This window comes from Drosophila obscura, unplaced genomic scaffold (assembly GCF_018151105.1).
Source record: "Drosophila obscura isolate BZ-5 IFL unplaced genomic scaffold, ASM1815110v1 contig_137, whole genome shotgun sequence".
Classification (NCBI taxonomy): domain Eukaryota; kingdom Metazoa; phylum Arthropoda; class Insecta; order Diptera; family Drosophilidae; genus Drosophila; species Drosophila obscura.
The window spans coordinates 1934307-1955179 of NW_024542721.1; the positions used below are offsets into that span (position 1 = coordinate 1934307).

Sequence of the window (20873 nt, forward strand, 5' to 3'; positions counted from 1 at the left end):
GTCTTATTACCGCTGTATACATCCAATGGATGTTGCGCTTCTCTAAGCCCCATGTTCGTCCAAAAGTCTTCCTACAGGTGTAGAAAGGTGCTATTCCCCTTTTCTTCTTTTCCTCCGTGTTTCTCTTCCAGGAGAGTTTGGAGACAAGGATGACACCAAGATACTTGGCTTCGCTCTATAACTCGAGTGTCGTTCCACCAATTGCTGGTAGTTGGAATCTCGGCATTTTATATCTTCGTGAGAACAGAACCAACTCTGTTTTTTTGAGGATTGACCCACAAACCGTTCTGGATGCATGGCTGGTCGGATATCATGGCTTGTAGGGACTGAATGATTTAATGTCCCAGATAATCTTGTCTGGTGCCATTATTTCTCGTATGAGTTCCTCGATTTCCTCCCCTTGATGATCCTCAGTGTCGTGAGCAACCCGGGAAGTGAGTACTCATGAGGAGCTCCAGGGATTCTTGGCTTCTCTCTGCGAAGGAACCGTCCTGGCTCCGGAACAGGCCTAGTGTGGGTGCCTTCAACAGTACACGTCGAAGCCCTGAGGCCTTGAGTTGGACCATCTATGGCATTGCAGAAGACTGCCCATGACTCCCTTTTCGCCCTCATACAGGTGTTCTTGTAGGTATTAAAGCTACGGTGTTACTCGTCCCAACTTTCGTGTGTGTTTGTCACTTTTGCTTTGTTGAAGAGTTTCCTCGATTCCTTTCTGACTTCGCTCAGCTCCCGGTCCACCACGGGTTGTGATTGGACTTTGGGGGTCGGCTGATCGGGCAGGATTTGAGAAACGTAGAGCATTAGTAACGTGCTGTGTATTTGTATTTATTTTATAAGGTTCAACTATGAGCAGTTAAACTAACAAATTATAACGTAATATGAAGAGGACAAGAACATGGATTATCAGACTATGGATATTATCCTGTCCCAATAGAACTAATTTATTGGCTAAATAGCCGCTATGGTCCAGCTCACAGCAGGTTGTGGTCAGGAAATTGCCTATAGCCTATTAAGTTAAGATTAATTAATTTAAGTTATTTACTAACAAAGATTTTACCTTAATAGTGTCGAAGGAAAACAGATGGAAGAAGGTATTGTAATTACGGCAAAGGCTACGTAAAGATTCATGGTCAGAGTAATTAGAAAGACAGAGTTGAAGATGAAGCGCAAAGTCGGGCCTAGTCGGGCGGGAAGGGACAGAAATGCTAATAAGGCTACTGAGGGCAGTGAAATCAACCTCACCAGCGAGAAGTTTGTGGAGAAAAAGCACACCATGGCAAATCCTTAGGCTTTCAAGAGAGCGGATATCGAGGAGCCGGAGCCTACTCTCATAAGAAGGAATATGTCTACAGGGGTCCCAATTAAGGCCACGAAGTGCAAAAAGGATAAACTGTTTTTGAACGTACTCAATCATATCCTGATATTTTTGATAATGCGGAGACCAAACGCAGGAACCGTATTCAAGGATAGGTCAGACAAGGGATACATATAAAAGTTTAGTGGAATAGGGGTCAGTGAACTCCTTAGAACATCTTTTGATATGTGTGAGTTATAACAAAGAGTAGGTACAAAGATAATTCCCAAGTCAGTAATTTTGTAAAGGCGGTTTAAGGAACAGTTATGGATATTGTAGTCAAAAAGGTAAGGCTTGCTGCGATGGAATGTCATGACGTTACATTTGGTAATGTTAAGGGGAAGAATGTTTACTAAGATCATATTGGAGACATAACGTCCGCATACATAAGTGCTCGGGAATGAGTTAATGAGTTAGCCAAGATGGCTACCTTAAGGTACCCCCGACGATACAGAAACAGACTTAGAAAGAGAGTTATTGAAACAGACACGCTGAGATCGATTACAAAGGTATGCATTAAACCAGAAAATAAGCTTAGGCGGATACCCTAGGAGAGATAATTTATGAATAAGCAGATAATTATTTACTAAATCAAAAGCTTTACTAAAGTCAGTATAGACTACGTCAGTTTGAGATTGCTTAGCGAAACCCTCATGCACGAAAGTGGAGAATTCCGGGAGGTTAGACGAAATAGACCGACGTTTTACAAATCCATGCTGCGATTCAGAGAATAATGAACAACAAAAGTGTTGGAGCTGGGAAGTAATTATTTTTTCGAAGAGTTTGGGAATGGCTGATAAACCCCCATTTTATGAATGGGAATAATATATGACTCTTTCCAGATGGAGGGAAGGTCGCCGAGCTCGAGAGATAGGTTAAACAGTTTAAGGAGGGGCACACAGAGATAATCTGCACAAAGTTTAAGAACACCACTAGAAACCATATCGGGGCCGGTAGAAAAAGGAAATTTACATGACTTTAAATTAATTAAGAGGTCATTATAGTCGATGAAAGGGGGATAGATAGAGGATAAGATTGATTGCGACGAAGTATGTCAGAAGAAGCCAGAATAGAAGGATGGTTATTAGATTGAACTGAGTAGCAGAGTTGAAAAAATGAAGCAATAGCAATATCACAATCATTATCAGCCTGGCTGCCGTAAAAAGAAAAAGATGACGGAAATTGGGAAGAGTTACGTTTCGAATTGACAAACCAAAAAAACCTTCGGATCACGCTTAAAGCTAAGTCTACATTTGGACAGGAAGTCATTATAACATGTTTTATTAAATAAAAGAAATTTACTCTTAGCGATTGAATACTTAGAGAAGTCAGATTGCGAACCAGTTCTTTTGAACCTTTTATACAAGCGAGTTTTAATATTCCGAAGGTTTATCAAACGCGGGGTGAACCAAATAGGGCCACTAACATGACGCGAAGGTGAAATTAAAGGTACATAGGTATTTAAGACATTGAACAAGGTACAATAAAATGCATATGTAGCCGGCTCAATTTCATGAAAGTCTCGAGAAATGACCAATCGATCTGAGAAAGTGCAAGATTCAGGAACATAAAATCTGCTTTCCTGAAGCAAAAAAAGACGGTGGGTTAACGGGAGTTTTGATGGGATCCGAGGAGGGAAACTGCACGGAAATTTCAAGTGTGGGATGATAAGGGTCTTCTGGGAGAGATAGAGGAGACCCTCTGCAGACCATGGTATTTGATATGTCGGAAGAAAAAACGAGATCAAGAAGCCTACCCAAGTTATTGGATATAGCATTGACCTGACCCAACGGTGTATCCGACATTGAATCAACAAAATCATTGAATCACAAAGTCCACAGAAGGAGACCATGAGATATTAGGTAGGTTAAAGTCTCCAAGGTCTATAAGACGATTAGAGTCATTAAGTTGGGACGAAACAGACTGAAGATGGGAAACGTGAAGCATATAAGTGGAGAATTCGGAGGACGGCAGAATGTAAGAGCAAGCTTACAAAAATAATTTCAATGTTATTAAGCCCTTCGACGTGAACGATTTGGGAAGCTAAGTTCGAACAATCAGGACACCGCCACCACGAGATGGACGATCATATATATATATTAAATTTGTCAATGAGAATCTCGGAGTCATAAATAGAGTGGAGCCAGGTTTCGGAAAAAGCGATTACATCAGTCTCGAAAGATGCACTGTCAGTATATAGCTTGTTAAGCTTACTGCACAAGCCACGAGCATTCTGATAGGTTATCTTAAGGGAATGAGGAGAATTTAGTTTTTTGAGGCGGAGGGTAAAGCTGCCGGAGATGGAGTTGGACGGACAGAAGTTAAAGCATTCGGAGATGCAGTTGGAAGGACACCCACTCGTCGTTCAAGGCTAGAGGGACGATTGGTAAACACATGACAGATAGTATGTTCAGGCCAGAAAGAGGGGTCGAGCACACTACTGACATGTTTGTCAGGAACGAGAATTTTGAAGGATGATATGTTGCGTTTAACTTTAAAGTTAAATTTAGTGACAACAAGACCTGAGGAATCATCAATGTCAAGCTTAGAAAAGATAAAGTCCCTGACCAGGACATCCGTAGCCGATGCCATCAGTCGAGAAACGAAAATAGTTTTTAGTGGGGCGACAGCAGTTAGGATAGAAGGAACTATTAGGTAGAACCCGCGGAGCAGATTCAACCCGAAGGGCAGAATCGGCAGATAATGGGCCATATTCTGGGTTGACGATGGATGCCGAGGCAGACGGAGCCTCCACATCCATGCTGGCGGAAGCGTCAGCGTCAGCGGGTTCCAGTTTAAGCACCGAAGCTCCAGCGACAGGATCGTCATTGACTTCCCGCCTGAAATCGCAGTCAGACACAGGAACGGGAGAGGCGGCTGTTGAGGAGGCGGATGCAGAAGCCACAGTCGGTGCCCCATTACATCCAAGTTCGACAGCACCAAAGTCTATTAAAGACGGTGAACGAATTGGGGGTGGAGGAGATCCAGGAACTGCAAGGAAAACACCATTATTACCAGTGGGCAGACTGTTGTTACCGTTCTTTCTCTTACCATCTCTACCATCTCAGTCAAAATTTTAAGATTTTTGAAATGAGACTCCATAGAAAGAAACTTTTCCTGACGGCCGCGAATTCATTATGAGTTTTTCTCATAAAAACTCGCATGTCGCTTTCAATCTGCCTGCAGTCCCAGCATGTCCAGTTATGGCCACAGCGAGACTTAATCAAGTCGACCACGCGTCCACCAATTTGGCCGAGGTCAATTGACGTCCGAAATCTTCCCCTCTGGGTGACTTCGGTTGATGATGGCTACCTGCAGCTTGGCCGGCGATTCTAGGCTGGCCAGAATGTCCTCTGGTTTCGCCTTCTTAGGCTCGGAAGCTTTTGTGCAGTCGTCCGTCCTCTGCCGCTTGAACCTTGGCTCTCGACCAGTCGGTTTCACCGGTGCCTTCTGTACAGAAGGCGTTGGTTGTGCCTTGGCGCCCGCCGTGTTCTGCGTCGGAGGTGTAGTCTTCCCCCTCTGCTTCCCGGACACAATTTTCCCCTTTCTCCCTCGAGCGTTCGCAGACGATGACGTTGAGGGTTGGTCCACCTTCGTCTTCGTGCCAGCTGATTGTGAAGCTGAAGTCGACGGTTTGAGGTCCTCAGTCACCGCCGCGTGTGCGCTTGGGGGGGCTTTGTCTCCGTTGGTAGGAGCGACTCCGCTAAGCCGCTCGTACCTCCGCACGTTTTGCTCGTGCTTCTTCTTGAGGCTCCTCTCCCTCCCGGTTAGCGTATCGGGGGGTCGTTGGCTAATACCACGAAGGTATTTTCCCGATGCCCTGTATCCCGACAGCTGCTTGCGTAGGGTCTTAGCCTCCGTGTTCTCGTCCGTCACAGGTAGTGGACCCGAGTCGACCTGGATGTTGGGAGCCGTGACTTATGGCTCCGCCTTCTGCGGCTCCTCGTTGTATCAGAGACGAGAGAAGGCCGTAGCCAACTCTGCCTCCAACACTCAGGAACCAGTTAAGACGTTCTGTTGCTTGTGACATTACGCGATATGGCAGCTAAGCACAAAACTGACATTTCGGGTTTCCTGCAGTCACAGGATATCGATGCCAGGGGGCCTGCGCTCGCACCCCCAATCACCGCGGGACTGGGTCTCCGACTCCCTGCACCTTACCTGTTAAAACTTTATCGGACATTTCCCCCATAACGGATGCGCTTTTTCCTTACCGCTAGGGTGAACCTATTTTGGCTTTGGCGCTCCCCCATCCGCCCGTCTTGGGTGGCACTTCTGGCAGCATACGCTACCGCCGGTATAGCTCTTGGGTTCCTTACGCTTACTAAGCCCCCTCATCGCGGCAAGATGATAGTTCTTCGAGGGGGATTCATGTCCAAGATTTGATATAAATGTTTCTACCCCAATATGACAAATTTTCTGATGATAATGATATACTAAAAGATTTGTGATCTTTGCTTAGAACAAAGGGATTTTTCGAGTTAAGGTCATAGTCGCTGTCATTAAGATTGTCCAGTCTACCTTTGAGTCTAATTAAGCCGTCATCTGACATTTTTAAGGATAGTGATCTTAAACTACTTAAATTATCAACAGATTCACCTTTTGTCAATTTTTTAACTTCACGTTGATAAAAATCAAATTTCATATTTTTAAATATTGTGAGGACCTATCTCAGGCTGAGATAGGGTCCTGTGAATCACAAGATATTTGTAATTCACGATGCCTTTATCGGGAAAGACCAGGAACTTTGCCAGGAACTGAAAGAGAACAGTTAGCTATTCACAACACTTTTGGTTCTTTTAGAGTTTTAAATAGTTTTGTTTATTTGTGTCGGGTTATTATTATTGCTACTTAGTTAGTTTGGTTGTTGGACCGCGGCGTGTAGGTTTCTTCTGAATTTCCGGTGGACTGCCTTGCGTGTTTGTTATTTCTTGATTCCCGGTTGACTGCCGATCGACTATGGCTGATGGACTGCCTATCGACTCGAAAGCGAACTCGAAAGTTAACTGCCGATTTGCGAACTGCTGGCGGACTCCAAGTGAACTGCCTTAGTACAGGTAGAACTCAGATATATATATAGCGTTTTCCCTTTCTTGATAGGGCCAGTGCTGCTATGTATGGGACATTGCTCCGAGCCGGGCTCGGGTTTCGCTTTACCGTGTTGATCGGCACTTTTCCATGCTATTGGTTGTATTTTGCTGCGTGGGGTGATCGCATTTCCCTGACGTTCGAGGGCCGTGTGCTGAGTCGTCGGTTTTCCTGTCTGCAGGCCGCGCGTGTGCTGAGGTTTCTTAGTTATTATACCCGTACTCAAAAAAGAGTTAAGGGGTATATTAGATTTGTGGTAAAAGTGGATGTGTGTAACGCCGAGAAGGAAACGTTTCCGACCCCATAAAGTATATATATTCTTGATCAGCATCAATAGCCGAGTCGATATAGCCATGTCTGTTTGTCCGTCTGTCTGTCTGTCCGTCCGTCCGTCTTGTTGTGCGCCTGGATCTCAGAGACTACAAGAGCTAGGGCAACCAAATTTGGTTTCCAGACTCATGTGATATCACACTGCTACAAGTGTATTTCAAAATTTCGTCCGCCCCCTTACGCCCCCACAAAGGACGAAAATCTGTGGCAGGCACATTTTTAAAAACTAAAAACGCAGTATCGTAGAGAATGACCATATCTACCAGGTTGCCGAATCTGAATCAGACCGGATCATAATTAGCCAGAATGAAGAAATTCATTTTCAGTTGCTTCCCCCGGACGGACGGACAGACGGACATGGCTATATCGACTCGGCTCTTGATGCTGATCAAGAATATATATACTTTATGGGGTCGGAAACGTTTCCTTCTCTGCGTTGCACACATCCACTTTTACCACAAATCTAATATACCCCTTAACTCTTTTTTGAGTACGGGTGTAATGAGTTGCGTTGTTGTGAGCAGGAGGGGTCAGGGGAAGCAACAGAAAATTAATTTCTTCATTCTGGCTATAATTATGATCCGATCTAAATCAGATTAAACAATCTGGCAGATATGGGCATTCTCTACGATACTGCGTTTTTAGTTTTATCGTATCTTTAAAATTGTGCCTGTCACAGATTTTCGTTCTTTGTGGTGGCGCAAGGGGGCGGGGCGAAATTTTGAAATACACTTGTAGCAGTGTGATATCACAGGAGTCTGGAAACCAAATTTCGTTACCCTAACTCTTATAGTCTCTGAGATCCAGGCGCTCAACAAGACGGACGGACGGATGGACGAACGGACAGACAGACATGGCTATATCGACTCGGCTATTGATTCTGATCAAGAATATATATACTTTATGGGGTCGGAAAATTTTCCTTCTCTGCGTTACACACATCCACTTTTACCACAAATCGAATATACCCCTTAACTCTTTTTTGAGTACGGGTATAAAAATGTATATACTGACTGAGTACGGGTATAAGTAGAGTCGCGTCCCCAGAAGCGACTCACACGTTCCTTCTCGTTTTTAAATGGATTTATGCTGCTCAGGCCTATAATGATTGCAGCCTTAATGGTTTCATTTAGCCAAGCCTGAAAACTATTATTTTTGAAAGTGTTTCATAAATCCAATTCGCTGTGACATAGTTAATTTTGTACATTATTTCGTCAAGTAACAATGGATTACGAATATGATCTAAATCTTCGATGAACAACAATGTATGAATTATATTGGTAATTATATCATAAAAAGAGATTAGTCGTTTTTATCGTCTTTTATAAATGGAAAATTCTTAATTTGATCAATTAATTGTCTTATAATATGACTCGAGTCAACAAATCTCTCATTTAAGATGTCTATTATCGTCAGCAAATTATCTGGTAACAACAAAAGAGATTGTACACATTCGTTGGCGCGACCTGTTAATGCTTTTCTTAGACGACTTATGTTTTCATAGTTACTAAATTTACAGGCGTTTGTACTAGCTGTGTATATTGCTGAGTGGGGAGGTCTCTTTGCCGGAGTCGTGTATGGCTAGTGTGCCAAGTTAAAGACTGCGCAAGTATATAAGGAGGGGCCTGAAGCTTGGCCTGATACTTTGCTTTCATCTTGGCAATTTAATCTTCAACTGATCCTACATTTAAGTCTTTACTTTACTTTCATCTTGGCAATTTAATCTTCAACTGATCCTACATTTAAGTCTTTATGGATATTTTTATTCCGTATGTACCATGGTGCCCCAGTGATAGTTCTTAGTATCTTCGATTGAGCTCTCTAGATTATTTCTAAATTACTAACGCAAGCATTTCCCCATACCTCGGAGCCGTATGTCCATGTATGTTCTGTGGAAGTAATATTTTGATTTTGTGGACTAAGCCATCTAACCAAACGCGGTCGAAAGCCTGGGCGACATCCAGAAAAACGGCGGAGCAATACTTCCGTCTTTCAAATGCATTTCGTATCTCAGAGGTTATACGGTTTACTTGTTCAATGGTTCCGTGTTTTACGCGAAATCCAAATTGTTAGTCGAAATGGCACCGTTGATTTGTAGGTGTTTTTTGATACGATTCAGGAGCAGCTTTTCAAATATCTTTGATAGGCAAGGCAGTAGGCTGATAGGTCTATATGATGATGGCTTGGACTTCCCTTTTCCGGCTTTATGGATCATTGTGATGACTGATTTCCTCCATTTTTGAGGATAATAGCCCCATTTCATCATGCTATTGAATATCACAGTACGGACGGACGGACAGACGGACATGGCTATATCGACTCGGCTCTTGATGCTGATCAATATACTTTATGGGGTCGGAAACGTTTCCTTCTCTGCGTTGCACACATCCACTTTTACCACAAATCTAATATACCCCTTAACTCTTTTTTGAGTACGGGTATAAAAATGTATATACTGACTGAGTACGGGCAAAGACAATATAAGTATAAGATGCGTAACGCCATACAAAATTTCTGCACACGAATTTTCGGGGCTGGCTCTAGAGCTGGCTCCAGGCTCTCTTGAAATTTTTTAGAGAGAGAGAGCGCTCTAGAGCCAGCCGCTCTCTTGTATGCATACAGCATACGAAGGCACACGAAGTTGGTTCTTTGCCGATGCGATAGCCGAGCCGAGTCGTCGCGACGACTGTATGTGTGCACATGCATACGTTTTTTACAGCGCTGTCGAAATATACCCTTCACTTTATAAGTGTAAGTTAATTTTGCAAGACGCTTACCACCCCAATATTAAAAAACTGTTATATTGTATATGTATATCCCTCCAACGATAATTTATTTTAAGATGGTACATTCGATAATGATGATCGGATATACATATATAAAAATACATAATATATTTAATACATGAAATTCCATGAATCACATTGGAATAATTGCCATTAGGGTATTCAGGATGCGACGTATTCAACGTCGGTATATAATTTCGTTTCTCAACTCATAAAAAGGTTTCCGTCTCGAAAATCGTCCGCTTAGCACAAGTACGCACACATACGCACTTGCTGTTCTGTGTGTACTTACACATGCAAGCGGATTCTATTTTTAGATTCGTACGCTCTCAAATTTGTGCGAGCGAGATGGCGCGAATTTCGTCGCTGGCCGAAAAATTGTCTTGCATATGGCAATTGAAATGTATGAGCGTTCCGCATCTTATACTTATATTGTCTTTGGTACGGGTATAAGTAGAGTCGCGTCCCCAGAAGCGACTCACACGTTCCTTCTCATTTTTAAATGGATTTATGCTGCCCAGGCCTATAATGATTGCAGCCTTAATGGTTTCATTTAGCCAAGCCTGAAAACTATTATTTTTGAAAGTGTTTCATAAATCCAATTCGCTGTGACATAGTTAATTTTGTACATTTTTTCGTCAAGTAACAATGGATTACGAATATGATCTAAATCTTCGATGAACAACAATGTATGAATTATATTGGTAATTATATCATAAAAAGAGATTAGTCGTTTTTATCGTCTTTTATAAGTGGAAAATTCTTAATTTGATCAATTAATTGTCTTATAATATGACTCGAGTCAACAAATCTCTCATTTAAGATGTCTATTATCGTCAGCAAATTATCTGGTAACAACAAAAGAGATTGTACACATTCGTTGGCGCGACCTGTTAATGCTTTTCTTAGACGACTTATGTTTTCATAGTTACTAAATTTACAGGCGTTTGTACTAGCTGTGTATATTGCTGAGTGGGGAGGTCTCTTTGCCGGAGTCGTGTATGGCTAGTGTGCCAAGTTAAAGACTGCGCAAGTATATAAGGAGGGGCCTGAAGCTTGGCCTGATACTTTGCTTTCATCTTGGCAATTTAATCTTCAACTGATCCTACATTTAAGTCTTTACTTTGCTTTCATCTTGGCAATTTAATCTTCAACTGATCCTACATTTAAGTCTTTATGGATATTTTTATTCCGTATGTACCATGGTGCCCCAGTGATAGTTCTTAGTATCTTCGATTGAGCTCTCTAGATTATTTCTAAATTACTAACGCAAGCATTTCCCCATACCTCGGAGCCGTATGTCCATGTATGTTCTGTGGAAGTAATATTTTGATTTTGTGGACTAAGCCATCTAACCAAACGCGGTCGAAAGCCTGGGCGACATCCAGAAAAACGGCGGAGCAATACTTCCGTCTTTCAAATGCATTTCGTATCTCAGAGGTTATACGGTTTACTTGTTCAATGGTTCCGTGTTTTACGCGAAATCCAAATTTTTAGTCGAAATGGCACCGTTGATTTGTAGGTGTTTTTTGATACGATTCAGGAGCAGCTTTTCAAATATCTTTGATAGGCAAGGCAGTAGGCTGATAGGTCTATATGATGATGGCTTGGACTTCCCTTTTCCGGCTTTATGGATCATTGTGATGACTGATTTCCTCCATTTTTGAGGATAATAGCCCCATTTCATCATGCTATTGAATATCACAGTAAGGAAATATACTGCACAGCTCGGCAATTCTATGATCATTTTAGGTGAGGTTAAATCGTGCCCCGGAGCTTTCTTTTGCTTTGAGATTTGATCTTTAATGACCCTTGTGACTTCTTATAATTGGAATATGATAGGCGGAGTAGCTTTGGGATTGTTGGTTGGTGGGAGCACAAAGCTATTTGTTGCTGGATGTGGTTTGAAGACGTTTTCCAGATGGACGGCAAATGTATTTGCCTTCTCTTGGTTACTGCGAGCCCACTCTCCTGTTTGTGTACGCAAAGGTGATTCACTCTCGATTGGTGAGCATACGCCTGATTTTGCTTTCCACAGTAGGAATCGTTTGCTAGTTGGGGAGAGTTGCTCGATATAGAATATTTGAGCTCGGTTTTTTTCATCTTCTAGGGCTCTGCGTAGTAGGTGGTTGGCTATTTTTAGCCGCTCTTTCGAGGCAGGTGATCTGTGTGCTTGCCACTCTCGGCGAAGCCTTCTTTTATCGCGTAGCAGCACTTCAATGGAAAGTTTATTTGGTGCTAATATTGGTGTTGAGTGTTTTACCGCCAGTGACATTGAGGATACTAATGCTTCGACTGTCAATGTCATCTTTACAAAAAATGTTTGGGCAGCTATCAATATGGGAACTTATGTACTTCCTGTATTTGAGCCAATCTGGTTTGCTAGATGTTAGAAAGTATGGGCGTTCCGAAAGCTGTGGATGGTCGTAAAGGTGAAGTAGAATGGGCGAGTGATCCGATGATAGATCTGTTAAGTGATCTACATGAATCTGAGCTTGCAGCACCCTTCGTGTAACTGCAAAATCAATCAAGCCGGGTTGCTTGTTTGGATCTGTGGGCCAATATGTAGGCTTGCCCGGAAAGATAAGTTCTAGCTTGATCCGTGGCGTTATTATAGCGTTATATAGTTTTCCTCCTTTCGGGTTGGTAAGTCGAGATCCCCAATGGGTCTGCTTGGCTTTGTAGTCACCAGCTGCTATATCGGTCACCTAGTAGGTCGAAGAATGTTACAAATTCTGTTTCGTAAATGCAGATCCGCGGTGGGTAGTATACTGCGGCTAGGTTTAGGTATTGACGTTGATTTTGCCTGTAGATTAGGTATAGAAAATTATGGCAACGTATAATGCCTAGTGCGATGCTTGATCAGAAGGCTAGTACCTCCATTTGCCTTACCATCGGGATAATTTGTCGCATAGAAGCTATAGTCATCGAGGTGAAAATAGTTTTTATTTGTTAGGTTAGTATCTTATATGAGCAATGAGTCAATGTCGTGTTGAGCGAGGAACTGTAAGAGCTCGGATTTGTGCCGCGAAATTCCATTTGCATTCCAGAAACATATATTTAGACAAGCCATTTAAACAGATTTCTGTTTGATGACGAGCTCCAGGAGGAGATTTTGGTTGCGCATAAGCTCCTGCATCGTTTGATGTATTGCTTTTATTTTATGCCTGATGCTGCATTATTCCTGCAGTGGTTGGTTAAAGGGTCGGCTTAGAGACTGAGGTGCACGACCCGTTGTTGTAACTAAACGCCTGAGCTAAAGAAACTCCTGGAGTCGTAGTTGATGGTATATATAGTAAGCTTTGTCGGACGACCGGGTTTCGAGCTGCAGTTATTTGTTTGTTTAGGCGATTTTTCAATTCTTTATAGACAGGACAACCTCTATAGTTGGAAGTCTGGTTTCCCACACAGTTGCTACATTTTTTTTTGTAGATGGGTCCTCCTTATTTACGGGGCAGGCCTCAGTGAGATCAACATCATGATGAACATATTAAACATATTCCCGTCAATTTGTGCATTGGATGGGTCCATCTCGTTTGTGTGGTTCCTACGTTGCAGTAGATATTGAAGCTTGTAGATTGGGTGATCTTAACTTTTACTTACATGCATACTTTCATGTGTCAGTTCTACTTTTGGACATTGGCTGGGGAATTTTATTTCCATATATTATGTTCATAGCCATTTTGACTTCGAAGCCCTTATCGTCATTGACTTGTATTTTTGTTTAATTTATGTTACCCCTTTTTATGGACGTGACATAGAAAGTGTTTGCGCCAATTTTATCAATTATATTTTTGACCAGTTCAGCACAATTTGCCTCACGAACATAAATAGGTGGCGGCCTTAATTTGTTGGCCTTGGGTGTTTAGGGCGATCTCATCTTCATTTGGGACAAATCGCAAATTATTGTTCGCTAGTGCCTTATGTGGCACAGTGTTCTCGGTTATTTAAGTCATTATTATTCTTCGCAGTTTTTGGGTTCAATTTTTTTTTGATTTAGACCGTTAGCGTTTTTCAGACTTATTGGTTGGGAGAGGTGGGTGGTGTCGCAGTGGGTCGACAGTATCGGGCGCTGAGCAATTGCAGTGGTTGTTGTTGTTGTTGTGGTCGAAGACACAGTTTTGAGCGAGGGCATTGTACTAGTTATTGTCGATATTAGCAAATCGTTGGTTAGGCAGTACTAGTCGGGGGATGGGCACTGAGCACTCCATGACGCACTTTGCAATGCAGGGGAGAGAGAGCGTGCTCTCTCCTCGTTCACTTGCAGTGATGCAGTTTTTGTTGGTACTGCTAACTTTGGCGAGCGTATAAAGAAGTACGCGTTGTTTTTTTCTTACGAGAGCCGACGCTCGTCTTGTTGCTTTTGCCGGGCTTGGCTCATTTTGACTTTTGTTGCAGTGCTTGTGCTCTTTACCGAGCTGGTGATCTTATACGTTGACTTTTTTTTTTTTCTATTATTTCTATTATACTTTATTACACGATTGGATGATATTCATGGGCAGCACGAGCACTAGTACCCATGCACCGATACGAGCACTAGTACCCCGAGCTCTTTTTCGCGAATTAATTTACGATTACGGTTGACGGTTGAATGGTTTAAATTCAAAATTATATTTCTTTTCGCAACGTTGACGTTTGACATTTAAGGATTTTTCCACCGCGGAGATTACTTCATGGAGTGCCGTTTCCGTGCGCCTGACAGCCATTTATGGATTTATGGTTGTTCTCAGCTGTAGCCCGACTAGTCTCTCAAAGGGTTGGAGAAGAAAGGAAGATAGACGGATTGGTCTGAAGTCTTTCGGTGTTGAGTGTGAGGGTTTCCCTGCTTTTGGAATAAAGACTATTTTAGCCTTAAGCCAAGCGTGAGACATTTTTCCCACTACCAGTAGCTCCCTGAAGATGTACTGCAGTTGATAGCCATGTCCCCTGCTCTTTGTAATTAAGCCGGAATGGCCTGGTCGGGACCTGCCGATTTTAAGGAATTTAAGCTGTTAACAGCCCAGCTAATGTTTCGTTGCTAATGATGGTTGTAAACTCTGGAAAATGGGTTTCGAGTACGATATGGAGGGAGTCCTCAGTAGATTTAGTCCACGTACCATCTTCTCTTGAGGGGGTTGTTTTTGAGAGGATCTTATGTAACCTTGCGGCTTTAGCCGCTTCCTCAATGTCAGAGCAGAGTTTTTGCCAAGAGACAATTTTTCCTCTCCTGGTTTCTTTCTTGTATGAGGCTAGACAACTATTGTTGTTTGCTTAGTGTTCCTTCTCGTTGCTGCTTTTGGCTCTGTTGAAAAGAGTCCTGCATCTTCTACATAGGATATCTATTTTTTTTTTTTACTACCAGGATGGTTTCTTTCTCCCCCTACTCGTAGGTTTTATTCAGGGGCATGATGCCGTGAAGGCTTTATTGCATGCTACCGTGAATTTTTTCCTCCATTGTTGTACTATACTTTTCCCGGTTGGTTTTTGTTGGGATTAATGTAGTCAGTAGGTCTTGAGCTCTCGAGTGATAGAATTGTCTCGATATACCGATGGTCAGAGAAGGAGTGGTCCTCTAGGACATTCCAACTCTTCACTATGTCTGACAGTTTGTGAGACACTCAGGTGAGGTCAATTACCTCCTGTCGGTTTTTATACAAGTACTCAAAAAAGAGTTAAGGGGTATATTGTATTTGTGGTAGAAGTGGATGTGTGCAGCGCAGAGAAGGAAACGTTTCCGACCCCATAAAGTATATATATTCTAGATCAGCATCAATAGCCGAGTCGATATAGCCATGCCTGTCTGTTGTCCGTCCGTCTCGATGAGCGCCTAGATCTCAGAGACTATAAGAGCTAGAGCAACCAAATTTTGTTTCCAGACTCATGTGATATCACACAGTTACAAGTGTATAGCCCCGTCCCATTCTGCCCCCAATCTATGGCAGGCACAATTTTAAAGATACGATAAAACTAAAAACTAAAAAAGTATCGTAGATAATGACCATATCTACCAGATTGCCGAATCTGAATCAGATCGGATAATAATTATAGCCAGAATGAAGAAATTTTCAGTTGCTTCCCCCGCCTCCTCCAGCCAGAGACCCCTACTCATTCTCTTTCTCGCTCGCACACTCTTCCTCGTTATAAACGCGAGCGCCGTCTAGCGGAGAAGTTGTAGAATCTAAATGTTACTTGTATAATCTACATGTTAGATGCACAAATTGCCAGGAATATGGACACACGAAAACCTATTGCACTCTACGGGCAGTCTGCGTTGCCTGTGGTGATGTTCATCTCACTGAGGCCTGATCCGAAAATATGGAGGACTCATCTGCCAAAAAATGTAGCAACTGTGGGGTAAACAAAACTGCCAACTATAGAGGTTGTCCTGTCTATAAGGAATTGAAAAATCGCCTAAACCAAAAAATAACTGCAGCTCGAAACCCGGTCGTCCGACAAAACTTAACATATATACCATCAACTACGACTCCAGGAGTTTCTTTTGCTCAGGCGTTAAGTTACAACAACGGGTCGTACGCCTCAGTCTATAAGCCGACACTTCAACCAACCACAGCTGGAATAATGCAGCATCAGGCATTAAATCAGATCCCAGAAATCTCTGCCCAACATACCCCTGCTAATCCATCCCAATTGCCTAGTGGAATTGAATCAATGCTGGTAACTATAACAAACACAATGGTAGCAATACAGCAAACGCTGCAGGAGCTTATGCGCAACCAAAATCTCCTGCTGGAGCTCCTAATCAAACAGAAATCTGTTTCTGGAATGCAAATGGCATTTCGAAACACAAATGCGAGCTCTTACAGTTCCTCGCTCAACACGACATTGACGCCAAGCTCATATCAGAGACTCACCTAACAAATAAAAACTATTTTCACCTCGATGACTATAGCTTCTATGCGACAAATTATCCCGATGGTAAGGCAAATGGAGGTACTAGCCTTCTGATCAAGCATCGCACTAGGCATTATACGTTGCCATAATTTTCTACACCTAATCTACAGGCAAAATCAACGTCAATACCTAAACCTAGCCGCAGTATACTACCCACCGCGGATCTGCATTTACGAAACAGAATTTGTAACATTCTTCGACCTACTAGGTGACCGATATAGCAGCTGGTGACTACAAAGCCAAGCAGACCCATTGGGGATCTCGACTTACCAACCCGAAAGGAGGACAACTATATAACGCTATAATAACGCCACGGATCAAGCTAGAACTTATCTTTCCGGGCAAGCCTACATATTGGCCCACAGATCCAAACAAGCAACCCGGCTTGATTGATTTTGCAGTTACACGAAGGGTGCTGCAAGCTCAGATTCATGTAGATCACTTAACAGATCTATCATCGGATCACTCGCCCATTCTACTTCACCTTTACGACCATCCACAGCTTTCGGAACGCCCATACTTTCTAACATCTAGCAAAACAGATTGGCTCAAATACAGGAAGTACATAAGTTCCCATATTGATAGCTGCCCAAACATTTTTTGTAAAGATGACATTGACAGTCGAAGCATTAGTATCCTCAATGTCACTGGCGGTAAAACACTCAACACCAATATTAGCACCAAATAAACTTTCCATTGAAGTGCTGCTACGCGATAAAAGAAGGCTTCGCCGAGAGTGGCAAGCACACAGATCACCTGCCTCGAAAGAGCGGCTAAAAATAGCCAACCACCTACTACGCAGAGCCCTAGAAGATGAAAAAAACCGAGCTCAAATATTCTATATCGAGCAACTCTCCCCAACTAGCAAACGATTCCTACTGTGGAAAGCAAAATCAGGCGTATGCTCACCAATCGAGAGTGAATCACCTTTGCGTACACAAACAGGAGAGTGGGCTCGCAGCAACCAAGAGAAGGCAAATACATTTGCCGTCCATCTGGAAAACGTCTTCAAACCACATCCAGCAACAAATAGCTTTGTGCTCCCACCAACCAACAATCCCGAAGCTACTCCGCCTATCATATTCCAATTATAAGAAGTCACAAGGGTCATTAAAGATCAAATCTCAAAGCAAAAGAAAGCTCCGGGGCACGATTTAACCTCACCTAAAATGATCATAGAATTGCCGAGCTGTGCAGTATATTTCCTTACTGTGATATTCAATAGCATGATGAAATGGGGCTATTATCCTCAAAAATGGAGGAAATCAGTCATCACAATGATCCATAAAGCCGGAAAAGGGAAGTCCAAGCCATCATCATATAGACCTATCAGCCTACTGCCTTGCCTATCAAAGATATTTGAAAAGCTGCTCCTGAATCGTATCAAAAAACACCTACAAATCAACGGTGCCATTTCGACTAAAAATTTGGATTTCGCGTAAAACACGGAACCATTGAACAAGTAAACCGTATAACCTCTGAGATACGAAATGCATTTGAAAGACGGAAGTATTGCTCCGCCGTTTTTCTGGATGTCGCCCAGGCTTTCGACCGCGTTTGGTTAGATGGCTTAGTCCACAAAATCAAAATATTACTTCCACAGAACATACATGGACATACGGCTCCGAGGTATGGGGAAATGCTTGCGTTAGTAATTTAGAAATAATCTAGAGAGCTCAATCGAAGATACTAAGAACTATCACTGGGGCACCATGGTACATACGGAATGAAAATATCCATAAAGACTTAAATGTAGGATCAGTTAAAGATGAAATTGCCAAAGTGAAAGCAAAGTACCAGGCCAAGCTTTAAGCCCATCCTAATAGACTTGCGCAGTCTTTAACTTGGCACACTAGCCATACACGACTCCGGCGAAGAGACCTTCCCACCCAGCAATAATACTTAGCTAGGGACGTACTCTAAATAATTAAGTTTAATTAATTAAATAAATATATTAGGCTAAGATTTGCATACTTGTTGTAAGTCTCTAATAGGGAAGATTCGATAAATAAAATCCGGTAATAATAAAAAAAAAAAAGATGTAGAATATACATTGTAGATGTGGGTAACAGATGTAGAAAAAAAATGTAAAAATGTAAAATTTTTAAAAATTCTATATAAATCATAAGCTCAAGAATGTATATACTGACTGAGTACTGGTATAAGTAGAGGCGCGTCCCCAGAAGCGACTCACACGTTCCTTCTCGTTTATAATAAAAGTGTGGTCGTTACCCCGATTACAAATTATCAAATTAGAGTTTAAAATGAAGCTGAAAAAGTTTCTCCACCGCTCTAACATCCGCGTCGGAGTCATCGACAATAGCCTCGTTCTCTCGTACTTCCAGCAGCCCGAAGCAGAGCTCGACTAATACCGCTTCACCACCTTTCACTGGTTCCTGGGAATTGTGGAGTCTGCGGTGCTGTTTTTCAGGACGCCGATAAGTGTCCTTTTTCTGGCAATCGACCGAGACAATGGGCAGGACTCTGGAGCTCTTTGCAGGCCCAGGGGTCTCGTGTGAGCGCTGCCTTTTAAGCTGAGGAGCTTCATTTTACGCTTCTTTGCCGAAGTTGGGGAGCACCTTCGAAGCCTACTCAACCTTTTTCAGCCATTGGTCCAATGGACTACCAGCGATCCGTTTTTCGGCATAAGTAAAAGTTTTGGCTTGGGCGCTGGTCGATGGCAACTCGCCCCCCGCAACTTTACCAGCAGCAGAGCAGCGGCAGGATTGCATAGCCACTCTGCTAAGGTATCGGTTTTGGGAGCAGATTCACCACCCATCCCGGTTCCGAGATAGGACCTTTTTGATTCGCCCCAGCGCTCTTCGCCGAGCAGAATTTTCCTTCTGTGTAGCGGGTTAGGCCAGGCCTTTGCGCCGCTGCCTTTCCCTGTTTGGGATTTCTCCCAGTTGGGGAGAGCCAGGCTCATTTGTGATGTTTTTAGCTTCCATTCTGCTTCCACGAGTTGCAAAGAAGGAGTAGGGTCCGTCCGGGCAGAGATTCACATTGCCCGGATAAAGCATCATTACATCAGTGGGCTACCAAGTCTCTGAGCTCTCCGTTCGCGACTGCAATAGTTTTTATACCGGTGAATGTTGGTGAGGTGAATTTTGGGGTTGGGATGTGGGTAGATAGGTATTGTGTAAGGATGGGAGTGTTTGAGCTACTTAATGAGAGGTGGCACCACAAGCGCATCGTCAGTGTTGCTGGTTCGCGAACACCCGGCTATCCGGGACTGCTTGTTTCGGTACTCTCCATCAGAGCCAACTTATTTGCTTCTCTTTGAGATGCACGCTTATTCACAGCTGACCTACCTACCAAGGTGGCCGTTCGCTATCCGCAACCTGCGACCCGTCCGGTGGCCTCATCTAGGCCCCTTCTGAGCCACCTCAAAGCACAATAGGTTCATCGGAACTCTGTTAGCTTGGACAGAATTGAGTAGAAATTTCAAAAGCGAGGGGTGTGCTAACCTTATAACGAGCAGTGTATGTACATATGTATATACTGTAAGATACTTGTTTTAAGCTGGGGTATGTTTCAGCCTGCCTAGTCCTCTAAGTACGGGTCTGGCCGATTCGACCGAAGTGAGGAGAGGTCAAAGGTGGGCCGTGGTGCTGCAGAAGCAATGATTCTGGAGAGCAATAATGACTCTGGTCTCACTTATTTTATTTCGGGTTCGCGTTTATTTTTCCAACTTTTGCTGATGGCGGGTAAAACTGGACGGTGTTTTCTCTTTGATGGACTGCCAGGTGTTGTTTTCTGCACTGCTGTTGGCTTTTGGTCGGCTTGACTTGGTGACCGACTGGTGGGGGTCTGTCGCTAATGGCTGATGAACTGCCTCGAGGCACTGTTCGACTGCCCTCTTTTTCTGTTGTGTTGGCGCTATTTCAACTCCCAGCCGGTGGGTGTTAAGAAGTGTTTTGCTTATATGGTAAAAATCGAAAAGGTGGGTCAGTAGGTTTTGGAATAGGTTCTGTTGCGTCTACATTCTGGCATTCTGACGAAGGGTCAGCGATTTGGAGATGGGTTTGGTCGAGCTTGTATTGCGGAAGGTGATGATTAAATGTGGGCCAGTAATTGTGTTTCTTTTGCTAAGCCACCAGATGGTCAGTGGGCTAGCTGATCGCGCGCCAAAATGAGGTGGCCCGAGGGCTATAATAACTGTTCTAGTATATTTCGTTGATCTTAGTCTAACATAGCGGTGCCTATGCTACCTATGGAATATAACGGCCCATGGTTCCCATGATTGGTTACAATACTGACTGAGTACCAAGCATAAACATAGAATCGAGGCCTCTGTTGCTTTTGAGCTGTATTTGTCAATTTTTTCCAATTATCTTCCAAGAGAATTTTGTTGGCTAGTTTTATTTCTACAACGCTCTGCTGCAACTCTGAAACAATCTGAACTCTGAAAAAAGTGTTCTAAA

General features: G+C 43.1%; 1 protein-coding gene across 1 annotated transcript in view; it reads left to right on the plus strand.

The window, feature by feature from the left end:
• The window catches only part of LOC111078287 (lachesin), a 67090-nt gene that overhangs the window by 45608 nt on the left and 609 nt on the right, over positions 1–20873 (plus strand). The gene's annotated exons all lie outside the window — the stretch shown is intronic.